At 43.7% G+C, this 21,897-nt stretch overlaps 1 protein-coding gene across 8 annotated transcripts in view; it reads right to left on the bottom strand.

The window, feature by feature from the left end:
• Positions 1-21,897, bottom strand: part of PITPNM2 (phosphatidylinositol transfer protein membrane associated 2) — a 1,044,200-nt gene that overhangs the window by 374,786 nt on the left and 647,517 nt on the right. The gene's annotated exons all lie outside the window — the stretch shown is intronic.

The following is a 21,897-nucleotide window of genomic DNA, read 5'->3' as shown; positions in this document are numbered from 1 at the left end:
TTTGAAGCTGCCGCATTTGATGAAAGTGGGCGTTGTGCTTGAAGGTTTTACAGTGTGCAGTAAAAGCGCCGGGCTCCTGAAGCTGCCACATTTGATGAAAGCGGGCGCCTTGCTGAAAACTGAATCGCAGTGCCCATTGTGTGAAAAGTTTGACAGTGTTAGCTAAAACCACCGGCCTCCTAAAGCTGCCGCATTTCTTGAAAGCAGGCTCTGTGCTGAAAGCGTGACACTCATGTTGTGAAAGGTTTTACTGTGCAGTTTAAGCAAAAATACATAAGTAAAAAAACAAGCGGTTGCAGGACAGCATGTCGCAGGCAGGAGAAAGTCATTGGAGGAAATAGTGCTCACAGACTAATTAAAACATACAGAACAACAACATATGTAACAGGGGCAGTCCTCATGGGAGGTTACAACAGCAGAATAGGAGTTACTAAGGATGGACGTTTAAGGCTCCTCACGAATCAAAAGCCATCATTTACAAAGGACAGTAAAAGGAGCCAATTGAAATGATGGGCAGAAAATGGGTGGAGATTGAAGTCCATACCTGAATACAGCATGTCTTGAAGAGACAGCGCTGCCTAGGCGAGACCTAAAAATGTGCAGGATACCGACCAGAAACAGCCATTCTGGAGACCCAGAATTTTCGTACATATTTACTACTAACTCGTAAAAGCGCCCCTGACTTATTTTTCATCAGCAGACTTTGACCCAGAGCAAGGGAGAAGAATACAGAAAAGGGAGAAAGGAGAAGGAAAACAAAGACAGGGTAACACTTGCAGTGGGAGAAAACATTGATGAAAATGAACCTGCAACAGTGGGAGAAAGAAAGTCTAGGGTGGTGGAAGATGCCTGAGGTAGAATTAAGACTGGGCAGCCTCAGGCGAGCAGTGGTTCTTAACCTGGGGTCTGCTGATCAGGGCATTCTTGAATGTTTAGAAAATGAAATAATCTTAGCTGATTAATAAGGCGTATACACTTAAAAAAGCAAACATTGAAATTTTAAGAATGCTGAAGAATGTGAGACTGGACGCTAAAAATTAAGTGTGTATCCCTATTTTGATTCATGGGAGCAGCACAAGTACAGCAAATGAAAGCTAGAATGGATAATTGGTGCCCTCAATTGAAGTACTTGTAAGCGCTGACAAAGCAAACAATGTATTACGAGCAAAAAAGACTAAGTGATGTGCTAGAATTTATCATATTGCTTTGTGTTTTTGGAAGGAAAACTACATTTTGAGAAGCTCTAACCATCACATTAAAATTTCGATTTTTGCATATCTGTTTGTGAAGTAAATATGATATTTCATAACTTATGCATTTCTTTGATATATACTGTTGCTCTATTTTGTGTATTGTTGTGAGGGTCACATCAAAGCAATTGCTTAGGAGGGGGACCCTGGTTGCCAACAGTGAGTGATTGGTGGACTACAGACGTCAAAACTTAAAGAATCGCTGCACTAAAGCAAGACTGATGAGCTGCACCCAGGGCTTTAAGAGGGATGAAAAAACTGGAGGGTTTCTCAAAGGGCTGTGGCCAACGTAATTAAGGGCGTGGCCTAAAACACCTAAGCTAAAAATCTGTGCTTAGCATAGTGTGCCGCCCAACTTGTAATTTCCTGTTTCTGTGATTGCATCCAGATATATGATACAACAAGTAATATCATATCTACAAAAAGTCAGGACTATTGGCTTTGTCAATGGTAAGATGCATAAGATAAATAAGCAGAAACTATGACTTGTATATAATATTGAAAAAGCTTCAACTTAAAGCCCGGGTGACACCACAACAATGTTGCTGCTCCTTAGTTTTAAAAAGAGAAGGGAAATCCAGAGAGAAAATGACTCTCTTTAAAGGATTTCCCTTCCCCTACAACCCTCACTAGGCATGACGTCATGCCGTAACTTCTCCACTAGTGAGAAGTGAGTAGTGTGAACACGCGCACATCGATGTGCCTGCTGTCACTGGAGTCCTGAAAAAAACGGACTGCCTGTGACAGGGCACAAAAGAGAGCACAATAGAGTCCCGTTTCAAGCCACCCTTTTAAAAAAACTGCCGGTGCTCAGACCCGGTGAGACCCAGCCCACTTAAAGCCCTGGCTGCACCAACACACATGCAGTCCGACGGGTGGCACTCATCACCACTGCGTTCCTTGCCCTCCCGCCCTAAAAATGGGAATAATCTGCATTGTCCCGGTCCTGCCATATGGAGACCGCAAGTACTGCTTTCAAAGGGGAGGGCCTCTATCGCCATCACTCCAGCTTTCCTGCCAGGATCTGCTGGACATTAGCAAGTACCATTTCTTTAATTCATCAGGTGCAAACTCCATATAGTGCTAATGACCAACCAATGAGTTGTATGAACGTAAAATCCACTCTTTGCTTCACTAGGTAAAAAGAGTGCCCTCTGTTAGACAAAACTGTGCTCTGTAGAGATACTTTGGGCAACACTTTTTATGCCGTATGGCCCTTTCTGCAAAACTGCATAAATCCAACAAAAAAACCTGACAGCCAATGTAGAGGACTCCATCCTTTTAAAAAGGCAGTTCCTGCTACACTTATTGGCAGATATCTGGTGCTTTTCAAAATCCGGTTCAAACCTCGCCATCTTTTCCAGCTGTTTGTCCGCCCATGTCTCTTAACCTTTCCACAAATATTCATGCTTATGGCAATATTTTCTGCGCATCAAATAAACAAAACTTTTCAGAGAAGCGTGATGGTCCAACTCCTATGTTATTTTGTGTTTGTGCAGGTTCTATCCAGATATGTTGCTTCTAACTTAAAGACTGCTGACAGGGAACCACACCAGCCCTATGTGGAACATAGCAAGGCTGGGCCGGCACTTCCTTCAGGTCAAGCCTTAGATCGCCATCCAGTGGTAGATTGCGTAAAAATCTAGAGAATTGTTTGCAAATTTACTTAACCTGGAGTGCTGAAAATCTATGCAACCACTCTGCGCAGGGTGGGGGTGAAAAAAATAAAACAAAACAAGCATATCTATTTTCTCTAGAAAATAGATATCCCTAAGGGTCATCAATTTACACCTGTGATTTACACAGATGTAATCATAGAAAACCCCAAGAGAATCCTCGAAAATCTAAAAAAAATTGCAGACTTCCAGGCATATTTCTACTTCTCTACTTTCCATTTCTGTGGTTTCTCGGCAGGCGGAAAAACTGTAAAAAAATGTCTCCCCGTTTTTTTCTGTACATAGAAAGAAACTTTCCACAGGATGAAACCCTGCAAAGCCTGTAAATATATGAGGATGGTTCGGGAACCTTTGTAACCTGATCCCAAACTGACTATACCTAATTTTTTTTGTTGTGTTTTAGTTTTCTTTAGGGTGGGAGGACAGAGTAGAAAGACCTGTGAATAGCCACAAATTTCCAAATTTGATGCTGTTTCCAACTTTTGCAATGGACACTCCATTCACCAGCCAGATAACTCATATTTCATCCCCCATTTCCTAAACTTAGAACTGTGGAAAAGGCAGCCATCCCGTTTATCTTTCTTACTTGTAAGTACCACTAGTGACAGTGAATATCTGGATCTGTGATTTGTGGTTAAGCATGGCATTTTTTTGCATCTAAGAAAAATTAAGCACACAAAATCCGTGCTTAATTCGTCAAAAATGTTAAGGTATTACACATGTGTGCACTGCAGCTGGCACAATCCACATCACTTTAAACTGCAGATTTAAGTGTGAGCATTATCCTTTTTTAAAGATATGTGAAATAGTTAAAAATGCTCCACAAATGAACTTTTCTTAAAAACACACAGAGTGCCAGCATGGGGTGGATTCTCATAAATATGCACCAGTGTTTTGTATACTTTGGCGTTTACAAATAAACACCGGCACAAATTAACCCCTTCCGTGCATTTGTTGGCCAAAGGCCGTCGCGAGCACTACTTCCGACACGGCCCGCCCACTGCGCTAAACCGTCGCACCGCGGCTGAATTGCCGCTGCAGTTAAACACTCCACAGAATGTTCTTTGAATCTGTCTCATTCATGTATATTGGAGGCGGAGCCATTACCATGGAGTTATACAGCCTCGTCTCACAACTTCACGCTCTCAGCTTTACTTGATGCCAAGTGAACTCTTTGGGACATTAGTGCAGATGCACATTTCAATTTTTAGACTGTTTGGTGTCCCTGGTGCGACAATATGACGCGCACGATGTCTACGATTTACTGCAGCAAGCTATGCTGTTTTTTTTACGAGCATTTTTTTGTTGCCAAGTGTTTTTCCCCACCAAAATCTACTAATGTCAAGAAAATCTTTAAGGCCAGATTCTAATCATGGTAGGTCTTTTCCACTGTAGTGTTTAATTTGTAGTAATAATATTAATAAATAAATGGCAGTGCCAACACCCAAAGTGCCAAATCCCAAGGCTGCCTAATCTTGATTCCACCTCATGCCTCTTCCACCACCCCACACTTCCTGTCTCTTTATCTCAAGCGTGAATGTTCTTTTTTAATCTCTGCGTTTTCGCTTTCTCTCTATTTTCCTACCTTGACTTCTTCCTTTTGTTTCTTTTTTCTGGCCTATTCTGTCTTGTTCTGAGTCAGAGTCTGATATTAAAATAATAAGTCCCAATCCTCCTAAACAAAATGCTGGTGCATACCACCAGCAACAACTGTCTAAAGTAAGCACTGGTATACACCTATCAGTTCTACTGAACACTTTGACAATCTTATGCCCCATGACAGGTGGGGCCCCCATTTAGTGCTCTCTGATCAGATTGTACCCCACCTCTACCTTCCTGAAATGTAATAGTTTTAAACCCAGCGACACCATAAGTTACCAGTTGAACTGAGGTCTTTGTTTAGCTAGGTCACGTGCAAACATTTTTGGTTGCTGAGACCAAAAAATGTAAAGGATAAGGGCAAGTCTACTGAAATGATGTTGTTCTGTGGCCACGACAGTTTCCATATAATTATGGATTTGCTGCTTAATCCATAATCTGCTGCATAATGTGCAGATTTTAAATAACACAAGGATTGTTTCTAGTTCATACAGATCAAAAGTTAATCAAAACATGTTCTTGCACAGTGGAAGGCCCTTCACAAAGGTTGACTGGTCATCATTCAATTACATAGTGATATATTTCGGTGTTAAATTGGTACTAATAAAAGGATTTTTCCCCAGACAGGGTTACCATGGATGAAAATGAGAAAATAATGTAGTAATACTATAACATAACGTGTATCTGCAAGGTGCACGTTCACACGTAGGTGTTTATAGTTACTCAACTCAATTGTACTCATTTTATCGATCTCAGATGGATGAAAGACTGAGTTGACCTGCAGGGATTTGAAGCTGTGACCATGAGGTCGAACACTGGCCTCTGCAGTGGACGCACACTGAGCCACCAGACCCTAACACAACATGTGGCCCATTATTCAGCACAATTTGACTTTTCTTGCCGAATAGTTTTGTCAACCCCGCCACATAATCTGGTTCTTCCTTGCTACATGACTCCAGTGCCGTGGGTAAGGGTTACTAGCTTGGACAGGGTCAGGCCTGGGGTAAGATTCAAGGTGATATCATTTGCGTAGCAGCTACGTGGCAGTGGGGTCCAGAGGTGTTAGGGGCCTATGCACCTCAATTATTGTTCTCATTATAATCCAAACACATTGCCCTTTGCATTAAGGTCCAATGCTCATTTTGCGCCACTGGTTGTGTTAGATTTAAGTTAGAGTTAGTGACATGTAAAGCTTAGCATTTGGGGCAGTTATAATTTAATATGGTGGTTGAAATGCATTTCTCGAAAAAAGGAATTTGTTATATAAATGTAGTTTTGCACTCCATATACTGCTGGCTGAAATTATGTTTTGCAGGATTCTTCCCAGTGGGTTCTTAGTTATGTATTCCTTCACAAAAGTGTTCCTCGTTTGAGCATCGCTCCAGTGGGGTGTCCGGGTTTGGAGTACACAGAGTGCTCTAAACTTAACCCGGGAGGCGGTGAAGCCTCAGCAGGCAGGAGATAGACAGTCTGTGCGTTTTGGGCCGAGGATGAGGCAAGCTGCAAGATTATTTATTTATTGAGCAAGAAACATTTTGATAAGAAATGCTCCACACAAGAGCAATGCAGAAAGCGGCATCAGCCTCCTGGTCAGGTTGGAACTCCTACAGTGAGGGGCAGGACGTGACGTCAGATTCCACTGATTACTTCTGTACACATAAACCTGGGCATGAGTGGCTACCATGGTGCCAGTTCAGCACATGCTCTGCCCTTGAACAAGGCCCTGGTTATAGGGGAGATCTGCAATGTGTTCTAGAAAGCGTGTCCCGCAGGCGCCCCAATCAAACATCCAACAGGTCATTCCCTGCTCCTTACATTGTGCATCATGAGTCACCCACGCATTATTCTTCGCTGACTCAGACATGAATGATATGCGACATGAAACACAAGGACAACCTGCAGCTTTTGTATAAGCTGTACTTCCCTTTTGTTTACCTCACAAGCAGCATTAAATGGCACGGCAGGGCACGCATGTAGGCACAGCGGACCAGGTGATTACCATCTCATTTCCATCTCCCTTTGTTACTTGAATACTGTTGTTTCCCAACCATCTCTTTAATGTATTTTTTTTATTCAACATTTTTCCTACAGTGGACTGGGAGCTGTCAACGCTGATCAACGCCTCTTGCCCCCAACGTCATCCTTCAAAATTACATAGGGTGACGCGCTTTGGAATAATAGCGTGTCTTGGAGGTTCTGATGGGTACACATTATTAAGTAAAGGTAAATTATATAGTGCAGCAGTGAGGGCTGTGACACCTCTGGATGGGGACGCGCAGAGTACAGTGGGCAGCAGTGGAAGGGGGTTGGCACAAGTTTTCTTTGGAACTGGCAGGTTTGAGAAATTGTAGTGTAAAGGAAAGTTCTGGACTGAAGCCAGCAACAATGGACTCCAACTTTGAAAGATATGAAAAGAGTATGGAGATGCCAATTTGTACCATAGCAAGGGTGAGTAGATTATTAAGCACTGCATTGCATACTTGCACTCTACATAGAGGACCAGGCTTCACTGTCAACAAGCCTTAGGGAAATGCAGGTATAAAACAAAGGTGTTGATTTTGGACACTGTTAGAGATCACGTCTGAAGTGGTCGGTAGAGTGTGGTTTGATGGAGGGAATGACTTTGGTTGCACTGGTTAGGAGGAACAAACACAGTTTCCATATGCTCATCATCATCAATATCTTTATTTGATCTCGTAAAAAAAGATACATCATAAAACGAATTAAAGTTCATAAATAGTTAACAACAAATTCAAATAAGTGATATAAAACACACCAACACATGATAGCAACAGGAAACATGAAGCTAATAAAAAGCTATAAAACCACACATTAAAACTTCATAGTATGGCAAACAGCTGGAACAGTACAGTTGTTGCAAGAAAATCAGAGTTATTCTACACTTAATAAACTTACATTAAAGGAGCACAGTGATGGAGCAAGATGAAGAACAAAATTTTGTTCTGACTTGCAAAGTTAACCTCTCCTAATAAATGTAATAATATTAATAAGTTTGTGGTGTGATCATTAACCAACTTAGTTTAAGATGCATTCATCATGGGTTTACACGTGGGACTAACATGCGTTGTGTTGCAACTGCAAAAAGAAAAATAATAAAACTAACTTTGTCTATTGTCCTCGTCAGTATTAAATGCGGCATTTTTTAATAATAATGGCATGTGCTTATTTTATGTTGCTTACATTATGTCTTTTGTGATAAAATGCTCAAAGAGTTCCAGAATCGTTAAGGATACGTAAATATGATGCTGCTTGGTGTGCTAAGCTAGGTAACATAATTAACTTGGGGGAGGGTAACAGAATGGGTCTCAATTCTTTATTTAATTGATGTCTTGTGTTTGTTTAATAAATAGTTTCCGAAGTGAGGCCTAAGTTGGCTCTTGAAAAATATGGCCGACAGAGATGCAGACGTGAAAGAAACCTTGTCCAGTGTGGAGCCTTGCGTTGTGTAATGGAAATATTTGCTGAATAAAAAGACTTTGCTTGAATAAAATGTACTCACGGAAACAAGGCCCAAGGACAGGATCTGTGTATGTCTGCCAAGATTAGGAAGTAATGTTCTGAACTCGAACGAAAGTAACATTTTGAAGGAAGCCGAATGTCACGGAAGGAAAAGACAATCTGGCAGATGCATCAAGCAAAATACCTCCCGTTAAAATACCGAATCGGTAAAACAGGCCGATACCGAACGCAAAACCAGAAAATGCAATGCATCAACCCCAAATCGGTAAAAAATAAAGAATCGCTAAAAATATCCCCTCGGTAAATTACCGAATCGCAAATCAGACAATCGAAAATAACGAACACCAAAGCTGACCTCGGAAATACCGAATCGCTAATAAAGAATCGCAATGGAATGCATGAAAAATCTCTAATACCGAAAAATGCTAAAATCGCTATTTAGCATGAGCAAAATAAGGGGAATCTCAAACTGGAGGTAAAGTTATTTGAAGGATAGGAAGAAAAAAAAATTAAAATCACTGCAGGTGCTGACAATCAGTAACCCTTCACAAATGCCCTGGGAAACCCCACAAGTCTTCCAAAATGTCTGCCCTCTACGTGCTTGCTAGGAGGAGGAGGATCAACGCCCAGGCTCAGCGCAGGAGGATGATCCAGGACAGGGTCTTCAGGGTGCGCATCATTTTGCTGGGGCAGACCGAGGAACAGGTGTACGATAAGTACAGACTCAACTGTGCCATGATCATGCACCTAATAGCAGATCTGGAACCATTACTGCAGCACGAGACCCGTAGGACCAACGCCATACCAGCCCATGTTCAGGTCCTATGCTGCCTGCACTTGCTGGCGTCTGGAAGCTTCCAGGGGGTAATAGCTGAGACTGAAGGCGTGTCGCAAAGCGCATTATTACGCTTCTTCCACCGGTTCCTAGAGCCATGCTGACATTCATAAATCGCCACATCACCTTCCCCACAACCCCCCAGCAGCTGACCCGCACCAAACGGGAGTTCTACCAGATGGCACAATTCCCCCATGTGATAGGGTGTGTTGACTGCACGCATGTCCCCATCTGTCGTCCATCAGCCACCGAATACATATTCCGCAACCGGAAGTCATATCATTCCATTAATGTGCAGGTCGTGTGCAATGCTAAGTACATCATTACGGACCTTGTAGCCCAATTCCCCGGGAGCACACACAACGCTTACATATTCCGTCACTGTGGCATCCACAGGCGCCTGATCAACGGTGAATTTGGTGAGGGACACCTACTAGGTACATATTGATGCATCATCGTTCACTCCATCCCCACATGTATCATTGCAATCATGCTGATGACCATTCTCTCCCCATCCTGCAGGTGACAGCGCTTACGCATTGCGTGAGTATCTACTCACTCCCTACCTCAACCCAGCAACACCGCAAGAGCAGCGCTACAACAGAGCACACATCAGCACAAGGAATGTGGTGTAGCGTACATTCGGCATCCTCAAGAGTCGCTTCCAAATACTGCACAAGACTGGAGGTGCCTTGCAGTACGACCCAGTGACCTGCTGCCAGATCATAGCTGTCTGTGCCATCCTGCACAACATCGCCACCCGCAGGGGGATACCCATAGAGGTGGACGGAGAGGATGAACTACGTGCACAGCAACCCCCCCCCAACACCAACAGGCGCATGTGCCCAACACAGCAGAAGGGCAACGGAGGCGGACATACATCACACGGCATCATTTCTGAGACAGGTAAGAGAGTGCCTTGACAACATGATCTGGTTGGAAGGGTTTAATGGTCATGAACACCTGACTGGTGCAGAAATATGTAACTCAAACATGATGCAGCTGCAGTAGAAGTTAAACTAAAATTGGCCCTTGTCAACACGGGTGATGCTTGTGGCACTATAGTTGGCCCATGGTTACGTCACCATGGATAGTGAGACTTTGCCACATGTCTACTTGCATTTGCCACGTACCCCCAGTCTCCTGTCCCGTGACTCCTTTGCATCTCCACGATGGGTGTCAGTGGCTGTTGCGCTGCGCACACTGCGCCTCCTCCCGCTGGTCTCCGGCAGGGAGACGCTGCTCACACTGGAGGCTGCCTCACTCCCCTCATCCACTCCCACACTGCTGACACTGGCTGTTCCAGACTGCAGATGCTCCACTGCAGTGGTCACTCTCTCAAGGGCCCTTGCCACATCCCCACAATAATGCCCTAGGTCCACTTGCAGGGACACGGACCTGCGGGACAGCACAGCTGTGCTGTTGCACAGCTTAGTGATGGCCCTATTGGTGGAATTTACAGCGAGCATGATCTGCCTGTGCCTCCGGCGCTCACTTTGTTGGCCTGTGACTACAGCACGTGTCAGTTCCTGCAGGCAAAGCTTGATCTCATTGTTGCCCGCAGCTACGGCTGTAGTGTGCTCACGCACAGCGTCAGTCATGTTTCCTAATTTGTTACACAGTTTTGCCATGGTGAGTTTCATTGCACCCATGTTTCTCCCCTGCAGGCGCTGGACACGCAGCATCCGGGTCTCGACTACTCCGTACCCTTCGGACGGATCCACTGGTCTTGCTGCTGCCCTACCCAGGGGCACAGCCCTCTGTCTGACACGCTGACGTGCTGCTGTTTGGGTGGTTGGAGTAACGACAGCCTGGCGTAGGACATTTTGGGCTGCTGTACTCTGCTCCGACTCCATCTCGTGCAGGGAGGGAACATCTGCCCTGCGGCTCTGCGGAGTTGTCCGCACTGGTGGTGGTGGTAGTGGTGGTGTCTTTGCCCGCATGGATGGCGGTGGTGGTGGTGGTGTCTTTGCCCGCATGGATGGCGGTGGTGGTGGTGGTGTCTTTGCCCGCATGGATGGCGGTGGTGGTGGTGGTGTCTTTGTCCGCATGGATGGCGGTGGTGGAGGTGGTGTCTGCGGTGGTGGTGAAGGGGAGGACATGGCTTCATGTCCCTGTGAGCACTCCGCATCGGTCACCACTGGTGTCTCAGAGCCTGTCGTCTGATTCCATGGGGGATGCATCTGTGTGTGAAACAGTGCATAGTTAATATTTAGTTATTTATGTGGATATTGCATTATTGTCTCTATATAAAGTACATTTTTGGACAGACATTTGGCCCTTTGCTGCTGTTTTCATTTCATTCACCTCTGGGGTCAGACATGCACTCAATCATGTATTGACTACAATTCCCATGGTGCATCACTGTGGTGAGGGTATGTGTTTTAGGCACGGCTACATGTGCACTGGGTCTGGCATGGGGGAGTGGGCAGGGATTGACTACACACTGCATTGCTACGCAGCCATGCATCTTACCTTGTCCTCCTTCCGCAGCACCAGAGGTGTCCAGTTGTGTGACCCCCACAACAGCTTTCGGTTCTATAGTAGACTCCACTAGGTCCTCCAGGGCTGTGTTCGGTGTCACATTGGATGTGCCCCCACCTGTGCCTGCAGCATCCTTGACCCTCTGAGCGATTCTCTCCTTGGCCCTTTTACGCAGGTCATACCAGCGTTTTTTTAAATCGTCAATGCTGCTGTGGGTGACTCCGCAAGCATTGACCTTGTCCTTGATGCGCAGCCACATCTTTCTTTTTTCCGCCTCTGGCACCTTCAGCGACAGCTTCCCAAAAAGTTTGTCATTATTGCTGGTTACACACTCAGTCAGGATTTCGAGTTCCTTATCTGAGAATTTGCACTTTCTCTTTCTGTGTGTGTTCTTTCCCTGATGGGGGGCCTCCTTCTCCATCTTGACCTGCTTGTCTCGTCCTGGTTGCTGCTGGTTCAGTCTGGCTCCTAAGCTCCTGTGCTCTGCCTCCTCCACTGAGCTCCTCGGGCACTGAATGGAGCATGGGCTGTCCTACTTCCTGGTTGTTATGTCATCATCCTGCTTCCGATGCGTCGCGTATTTTTACCGATTTCGCTATTACCGAATTCGCAATTACCGGATTCACTGATACCGAATCGGTATTTGCTAATTCGGTATTTGCTGATCTGGCTAACGTACTTTCGCTATATGATACCGAATTTTACCGATTCGGTAATTAATACCGATTTCATTGATGCCTTGCGGTTAGCATGTCCTTAATAGCGATTCCTTATTTTTCGCTATTAAGGACATGGAATACCGAATTTTGATGCATATGCCCCAATGGAGCTTATGTAGAGTTTGAACGTGGTCAGGAGCCATATGAACTAATGTGGACTGACCTGGATCAGCCAATGAGGACTGAGAATTTTGTGAAGAAATACAAGATATTGAAAGATAAGCTAGTGAAAAAGGTATAAAGTCTGACATTGCGTTTATGGAAAAAACTCTTGCTTTCCGATTCCTGAGACGGTGTCATGCTGTCAGACTTTTGGCGCACGTAAGGACAGCTGACTTATTATTCTTCCCTTTAGGTGAAGTTTGAGTTAGACAGGGAAATAGATTGAAGGAAATGGAAACGATCTTTTATTAATAATTCATGTTTCTGAGCTTTCTTCTGAATGTCAGTTCTAATTTTGTTTCTCTAATAAAATGCTGCTTTCCTATTTGCTTATGAAATAAAAACTTAAATCATTCTAAACGCCTTTCTTTATGAGAATAAAGTTAATAAAAATTAGATTTGAAGTGACAAGCTGGTCTTGTTTATTCATGGTCTAGTTACTATTAGTTGATCCATCCACCTTATGTGGCTTGATTTAAACTGCAGCATGTAAATATAAATGTAAATATTTGTGAATAGTTCTTTAAATCAAACCACCTGATTCAATCGCTCTAAATTGTCTCATTGGTGTTATGGGCCTGGATTTATGTGTTTAGAAATATATGGTGAGTATTGAGGTGACAGATGGTGTTTGTGAGACAGTTATTCTATAGGAGCGCTGGATGAACAGCAACTAAAAACCTTTTATTAAGTGGGAGATAACATTTGCAAAAAAAGACCAGATGCTGCACGGTCTGGGGAGATGTCTCATCACACGGGCATATACATATATCAGGGGGACAAACTGTCCTTAGGGAAAGCAAAGCAGCCTCCTAATAGCACCTAGCCTAAATCGGGTCAGCAACATCTGTTCCCAAGTACACGAGACCACGTGTAAACAGGGAGCCATCCCCTGCGTAGTCTGTAGGAGACAGTATTCTCTAACAGTGGGTTTCATTAGTTCCCTACCCTCCCTCTATGCCCTTCTCTGGGACAAGAATCATTCCCTAATCCACCCTTTGTCCTTCTTGCAGTTAACCGCTGGTTTCTCAAACATCTTTGGACAGCCTAGAGCACAAGTTGTCTCCCTAGTATATCTAAGCCAGGCGATTCTAGGGTCATATGAGGAGGAGAGACAATCAGAAATGATTGTGCGGTTTAGGCCAGCCTTTTCCTTCTGCCAGATCGAACACCACAGCAGCAGAGGGGCAAGTTTGATCAGATCTTCCACATACTACAAGCCCAGTTCCTGGTGAACGACAAAATGAGGTGTGGAAATGGGGAACCCCAATACATGCCAGCACACTCTATTTTCTTAATTTTGAATAGTGGCCATAGCCGTGTAGCCCCATATCCCCGAGCCACAGGTCATAATGGGGAGACACTTCCTCCTATAAATCTGTACTACGGGGGCTATGGGCTTTTTCCCCATCAGGGAGACGAGTGAGAAAATTTAGCCAACCGCTTGCTAGAAATGTTTTTTCCTGTTTCCAAAATAAGGAGCCCAGTTGCAAGCACTATCAAACATTTGCCCAAGGTAGTGAATTGGCTCACTTTCTCTATTCCCCCCCCTCAATACTCAAAGTGTTTTGAAAAATTGGTTTCCAGATCTAACTAAAGCAATACAAGTAGAAATTAGTATCTTTAGACCACAGGCTATCCTTGCAAGTAACACTGCGTCATCTGCGTATATGAATGCTGGAATATGTTTTTTTATTAATCTGTGGAACATCCCTAACCCACATTCACTAACTTAGTTTCAAGGTCATTAACATACAACAAAAATAAAATAGGTGCAAGCACACACGCCAGTCGAACTCCCCAAATCACTAGGAAGGAAGATGAACACTCTCAACCATTTACTATACTTAACTGATGCGGATAAATATCAGTGAAAGTATTTAAAAAAAAGCCACCAAGTCCACCTCATGTCTCAGGGATATTCAAATATCCCAGAGCTTGGACCTACTCACACAGTCAAAGGCACTGGTTAAGTCTATGACTGCCAACTGGAGCAAGCTACGCATGGCGAAATTATATTTGGAGACAAGGAGGTGAAGATTTAAACGTTGCTCCATCACGCCAATGCCCTTTCTAAAGCCAGACTTTACAGGCAGAGTTTATAACATTAGTGAGCAGGGGTGACCAGAACCCTGGGTTCTCTTTAAAGATGTCCATAGGAATCCGACCGGGACCAGGTGCCTTTTTAGAAGGACTATTGAGAATGGCCTCAAAGCCTCATCTGGTGAGAATTGCATGTTCAAAAGTAACACAGAATCAATTGTTCTGCTATTGTTTCTAGGGGTATTAGAGCAGTAAATTCTACTAAAAGGGTTTATCCACCTATCAGGGCCAATGTGAATGTTCACTTTATCAGGCAACAAACCTGGAGCAAGGCCAACACATACTGCCTTAAAGAAAGCCTGCGGGTCTTTGGCCTGAGAAGCAAATACCAAGGTTTCCTGTTTTCCATCCTTCAAGTTGGCCTTTCTTTTCTTTAATGCAAAGGAGTAATCCCTCGTACAGACACTAATAGCTTCCTTATCTCTAGGAGGCCACTGCAATTAATTTTATTTATTTATTTATTTTGAAAGTTTTATATAGCGCGAACAATATCTTTGCAGATATCAGAGCGCTTTACAATGACAAGGGGGTCATAGAATAATAGACTGTAATAGTTGAGGTAGTTAGGTACAAGGTGCATAGTTACATAGGTAGGTCAAATACAAGAGGTAGGTCAAAGGTGAGGTAGTGTCTTCTATCATAGTGTAGGAACAAGGTGCATAGTCAAACAGTTGCGCCAATAATATAAAAGTACAAAAATAAGGAGCATATACTTGTTTAAGCGATCTTAAAATGCTTAGCATGAAGATAGGCATAGTTGAGGTAGGAGATGAGTACAGGGTGTTTAGTTACAGGTGCATCAAACGTACAAGAGTAGGGATAGTTGAGGTGGTGTAGGTACAGTATGCAAAATCGGACTGGTGCGTCAACAATATAAAAATGTACAAAGAGGGAACGTATACAATCAAATAAGTCGATAATACAAATAATACAAATAGTCCAAGGGGTCAGGCAGGTAGTACAGAGCGGATTCTTGAGAGATGCAGAATAATAGATCATGTGTATTTAGCCATGAGGATCGCTTTTACTTCTTTCTTAAACAGTTTGTTGGAGGAGATGAGCCTGGTTTCAGGAGGGAGTGAGTTCCAGATCCTGGGTGCCATTCCTGAGAAGGAGCGTTTATAGGTTTTTTCCTTCCGAAATCTTCGAGGCTTCAGCAGAAGATTGTGTGTGCTTCTAGTAGTTCTAGAGCCACCAGAAATTGTCAGCTTTTGAGTGAGGTAGGCGGGTGAGTTCATGTGTACAGCCTTGTGTGTCATGAAGGCTATTTTCAGATGTATTCTGGCTTCAAAAGGTAGCCAGTTCAGGGATTTAAAGTCAGGGGAGATATGCGAGTGCTTTTTTGAGCCATTGATGAGTCTCGCTGCAGCGTTAAGGGACGCTCTTAGGGGTGCCGTTGTAGTTAGGGGGAGCCCGCAGAGGGCGGTGCTACCGTATTCTATGTGCAGGATGACTATAGATTGTACTGCAGTTTGGAAGTCTTTGGCTGGAAGGAAGGGTTTAAGTTTTCTCAAGGTATTGATTTGGAAGTTCGCTCCTTTCGTTGCCTTGCTGATGTGCTGCTGCATGTTGAGATTGGCGTCGAGTGTTATGCCTAAAGATTTTGCTGAGTCTACGATGGTAGGTTGTACATTTAGAGCCGTTAGGTGCTTAAGCCATGTTTGAGCGGTAGAGATTTTTGTGGGAGGTGAGATCAGGAGGAACTCAGTCTTCAGCGCATTGAGTTTGAGGTGATTCTCGGCAAGCCAGGATTGGGTGTTACTAATCGTGGTGTTCAGAAGCATGATGTCCTTGGGAGATTATATTTTGAGATAAAGTTGGGTGTCGTCGGCATACATGTGAAAGTGAACATTGGATGCTTGTAGCAAAGTAGTGAGAGGTTCCATAACTAGGTTGAACAGTGTTGGGGAGAGGGAGGATCCTTGAGGGACGCCTAGCGATACAGGTACCGGAGAGGACATCAAGTTGTTGCTTTTGAATCTTTGAGACCGGTTGTGTAGAAAGGAGGTGAACCACTTGAGAACAGTCCCAGATATGCCCATTCTTGTGTTTAACAGATCAAGTAGGTTCTCATGTTTAACTGTGTCGAAAGCTGAGGAGAGATCAAGAAGGATGAGGAGGCAGGTATCGTTTTGGTCTAGGATTTGGAGGACGTCGTCAACTATGTGAGTCATGGCAGTTTCGGTACTGTGCCGTGCTCGGAAGCCTGATTGATGAGCGTTGAGGAGATCAAACTTATCTATGTGTTTAGTCAGTTGTAGCTGTACGCATTTTTCCAACAGTTTAGCGAGAGTGGGAATATTTGTAATAGGACGGTACATGTTTAGATCAGTGGGGTCTGCTGTTTTTTTTAGTAGCGGTGTGACTTGTCCGACTTTGAGGGCGTTAGGGATTGATCCTTGTTGAAGAGAGCTATTGATAATCTTAGTCTAGAGTGGGAGGAGCAGAGGGGTAAAGTTTTTTACAGCGTTGGCAGGAAGAGCGTCAGTGAGGTGATTGGATGGTTTCAGGGTGCTGATCAGTCTGCCAATTTCTTCTTCGAAGTAGGTGCCAAAGGATGACCATGTAGCATTGTTCTTTGGTTCAGACGCTGCTGTGTGTTGGGGGTTGGAGTAGAGGCTTGCGTCATTGAGGAGATCGCTTCTTATGTTGTCGGTTTTTTGGTTAAAGAAAGCAGAGAATTCTTCACAGGAGGGTGTAGCGCCAATGGTGCTGAGTGTCTGGGGTTGTTCTTTGGATTGTGTTCTGATTAGCTCGAACAGTTTTCTTGGGCGGTTTTTTGCTTGGGCGAGCTGGAGGCTGAAGAAATCTCTTTTTGAGCGTTTTATTTTCCTGAAGTAGGCGTTTCTCTGTTTCTTCAGTGTTTTTAGGTGCAGTGCAGAGGGGGCTGACCTCCAGGTGCGCTCTGCCATTCGCATGGCCCGTCTATCTTCATTGAGGCTCCCGTCATACCATGGGTTGGAGATCTTGGACGAAACTCTTTTCAGTTGCATGGGTGCAGCCTCATTGATTATTGTGGTCATAGCATTGAGATATTGGTCAGTCAGGAGTTGAACGTCCGTAGCGCCGGCAGAGGGAAGTAGGAGATTGCAGCTGTTAGGCGGTAAGGAATTTGGGTTGAGTTTCTTCATGTCTCTTTTCCAAACTTTGGGCTTAGAGGGTTGAACTGTGTTAAATTTAATTTTTTCATTGATAAGGAAGGAGACAATATGATGATCTGACCAGTCACAAGGTTGGATTGACTCAAGTTGACTAGCGTCCTCTTTGGAGATGATAAGGTCGAGGATAGAGCCTTTCTCATGGGTCGGGCTATTGCATATTTGGGTGAGATCAAGGGCGTTGAGGAAGATTTTGAGGCTATTTACCACTGTGTCACTGCTGTCATTCCAATGAAGATTGTAGTCGCCAAGGAAAATTTGGGTGGTTTGCCGTCCTGAGTTGGTTGAGATTGTGTCCATGAGTTGTTGGAAGAAGGAGAGCTTGTCCTCAGGTGGGTGGTATATGATGTGTAGTGAGCATACCGATTTGCTTTCGCTGATGACATCAAGGCAGAGGTATTCACAGGAAGTAAGAGAGGGGGCGGACGCTTCAATAACTGAGAGGTTGCTTCCGTAAATACAGGCAATTCCACTGCCTGTCTTTTTGGACCTGTCAAGTCTAATGATACAGTAGTTGGGGGGGACTAGGATATCCATGATGGGTGTAGAAGAATCAGACAGCCATGTTTCAGTCAGAATGGCTAGATCCGGTTCCAGAGAAATGATGAGATCGGTGACCCCCGCGGAGTGTCTTTGGGCCGATCTGCAATGGAGAAGTATGCATTTGAGGCTAGGGGTGCACAGGGTGGAGGAAGGTTCTATAGTGAGGGGTACATTTGTGAGGTTGTTGGGGACGGAGCCCCTGTTGTTATCCTTTTGGTGCCTGAGGGGGTTAGAGATAATCGTTGAGATGGACAGCTGGTTGGTGTCTAGGCGGTTTTGGGGAGCCGGGACGTAAGAGTGGAGAAGGGTGTGTATGTCATGATCTGAGATCGTATTGGTAGTGCGTCTGGGACGATTGGTGGTATTGCGAGAGGGGATAGAGGCTAGTCTGGGGAGTGTTGTGTGATAAGGCGAGAGGGAGGTGAGGAGGAAGTGTTGTTAGGTGTAAAGGGATTATTGCGCTTGGTGGTATTGCGATTGATGTTGCGATTGGTGGTATTGCGAGAGGGGATAGAGGTCCAGTGTGAGGAGTGTTGTGTGGTACGGTGATTCCATCCTTAGTCTATTATTTGCAACTTTGCAAGTCTTATCGGACCAGGATTTATTGTGTCTCATTCTATTACCTATGGGCCTCATGAGCATATCTCTTATACAAGAAGGTAATTCAGCAAAGCACCTCAATGTTACATTGTGTCCAAGTTCCTCTGATGTACAGGAATTGACCAACCCCCACACACCGCTGTAATTTTACACATTATGGACTTTGTATTTACAGAATGCCAGACTAACCTTTGCCCAGCATCTTTTGTAGTAATTGGCTGCTGATACCTGATATTCCACCTGGGCCTATTAGATGGAACTTTGATGGAGAGTATTAGCGGGTTATGATGGCTATGTACAGTTGGTAAAACATCCCCTTCCGAGACCAGGGAATGAATAGTTCTAGAGATAAAGACGTAATCAATTACAGAGCAAGGCCCCCTTCCCATGTATGTCAGAATAGTAGATGCCACAAGATTAGTAGCAGCTCTCTCTAGATCATAAGTTATAAAGTTAGTGTATAGAGCACACCAACTGGTGTCCATATTATCTTCCCAATTAAACTCAAAAAGAACTGGGCAGAAAGTTGAGGATGCTACGGTAGGCATGGTGCCCAAGCTTGCATTAAAATCACAAACTACTATTAAATTAAATGATGTACCAAGGTAAACATTCCTATCTGCTAATTTTTCCTCAAGCGCAAATATCCTATGGAAATTCTGGTTGTTCCTGGCTGAAAAAAACATTACTGTAGAAATTAACCATTAAAAAGTTGAACTCCACCTCAAGTCAAAGGCCTCCATACTTTCTCCCTCTGCTTGTATCTTCATTATTTTTCAGCCAATTCCAGCTTTGAGCCAAGTTGCCAAGCCCCCCCCCTCCTCCACCCACCGTAGCCCGACATGAGAGTGATGGGGAAGCTGGAAGATTGAAACATGTATATACATCAATAAACACTTTATCCAGCTCCCAAGATTCCTGCAGAAGTACAATTTCGTATCTGTTAAGAGCACACCGGTATTCAATCAATAGCTTGGAAGCCAACCCAGCAATGTTCCAGCAAAGTAGTCTCAACTTTACATTAGAATGATGAGGATGTTTTATCACCTGACCCATACTGCAGACCACAGAGGCAGGACAAATACAGACAAGGGGCTGGTTTTCACCTTCCGTTAAACATAATACTGAGGTACGCTGGCAACAATCAGTGTTCAAAACTTGATGTCCAGTGAGCGGGCCTAAACTGCCCAACATTTCCAGCGGTGGTGGGGTAGTCTTACAACCAGGGAGCCCACTAACCGTTATCAGAGAAACCGTGGAGCCCACAACAATTTCCATATGTTATTTTATCTCCTGTTACATTATGGTTGGTTTTGTTTAGCAAAGCTTTACTAATTTTTTGACCTCTTCACACAGTTGAGTTCTGGGGGAAGACATAGGTTAGTGATTTGTAGTTCTACCAACGAGTAAGGAGGTAATTCCTCAGACCAATTCTTTGTCTAGTAAGTGTAGGGGATTTGGTAGCTGGGCTGGGATTTTACCCTGCTGCAGGGCTCGATTGGAGCCATCAGGGGCTGCACAGAGCCTTAAGCTTAAGCTTAGACTTAAGCCAAGTCTTTGGTTATCCCAGCACGATGGACTGTGGGGGAATGGTTAGAGGCCTTGCGATAACCTCTCTCTTTCTTTCTTGAGAAAGAGAGAGTGGGTGGATTTGTGCCTTTCCATACATCCAATACAAATACATGTTAGTGTTTGTTTCTCTGTCTTGGAGTATTTCATTTTCTGACCTGGTTCTATAATTGCCTCTGTAACTCTACCTGTGTCCCTGTCACGTTGTCTTGGTGTCTAACCTGTCCATATCTCTATCTTATTTGTAATTTTCCAAGCACCATTATTTCAGTGTCCTTGTGTTTGAAATCCACTTAAAGATATCAAGAAAGTAACTACCGTGCATCACACAGACCAGTAACAGACAACTGTTGCAATCCGCTTTAAACCTTCATCCACATCCCATCAACACAAGCCACCATAGCTAGTATCATTTCATTGAGTCCCATACTTGTTTGGACTCGACCACCAAAAGTCGATGAATAATTTGACACTCAATGACGCACAATGTACTACACAAACATCTGGTATTTGCTTTTGAAATATAAGCGGTTAGATGTTTTTTTCTTCACCCGATTATATTTGCCAATTTCTATCTTTTTGATATTAGTATGGATCCTCTGCCTATTCTTTTCTTGTGCCCTCTGCGATTTTGACAATTTGAAATATTTTATTATAAAAACACATTCCATATAAATACAATTATTTTAAGACTGAAATATAAAGCAAATATCACAATAATATAAACATACAAGAATATTTCCATGAAATACAATATCAACGAGCCCCATATCCACAAACAAATAACTTAGAATGATGCTTAACATCATTTTCATTACCTTAACTTGTGAATGCTTCTAGTGTTTGAGTTTTGGCCTCACCCATAAATATAGTTATATATACAAAGAGTGTATATACCTAGGAATATATATATGCTGTAGCATGGTTTTAGTTATAACCTACACATTGGCCATCTCTACATGCCAGGTATTTCTTTATTGTGATTTCTCCGAGCAGTGACATATTAAAGAGGAGTGGTTCATGTGCTGGCCCAGGATTTACTTACCTGCAATACAAATATTCTATTCACTTTAGGGACTTTTCCCAGTCCGTATGATATTTAGCAAGTCCAATCTTCTATCTTATACTTTCTTCCCACACCTCTCTTGGAGATACTACCTCTATAGTTGAAGTTAAACTGAACTGCTTAATTAGCATGTCGTGAACTCTTGTAAACATGGCATCTTCCTGTTTTCTTTTAAATTATGTTTTGAAACGACCAAAGCTCTCAAAACTTTAATCTAGAACATTGTTGAAGACAGCCTGGTAGGGAGTTCCTCACAGAGCACCATAACGTTTTGAAATTAGAGGGTAACCTGATCAAATCTTCTGAGCCAAGGATAGGTCACAGTGCACATATCATTACATTGCATCCCTTTTGAAGTTATTAAATGAGGCAATCGAGCCAAGCCTACTCGGCCCATAAAGAGGAAGCTTAAGTCATTAATCATGTGACAGTCGAGCAGATACTTGAAAGGATTTTAAAAACCTCTTTTTAATTTCAAAGGTTAGGATAAATATAATAGGTGATCTTGGGAGGTATGGCTGGAGCGCCCCTTTAATCATGCCAGGTGCTGCACGACTTGCATCGCAGCTCAGTAATTTATGCCAGCTTACCCTTTCAGAAGCCACCTTCTATTTGAACAGAATAAGATGGAGATATCTGATATTATGAGTCAC

This window comes from Lissotriton vulgaris, chromosome 11 (assembly GCF_964263255.1).
Source record: "Lissotriton vulgaris chromosome 11, aLisVul1.2, whole genome shotgun sequence".
Taxonomy (NCBI): domain Eukaryota; kingdom Metazoa; phylum Chordata; class Amphibia; order Caudata; family Salamandridae; genus Lissotriton; species Lissotriton vulgaris.
Note: the sequence above shows the minus strand (reverse complement) of the source record. Positions and strands in the feature narration are given on the sequence as shown.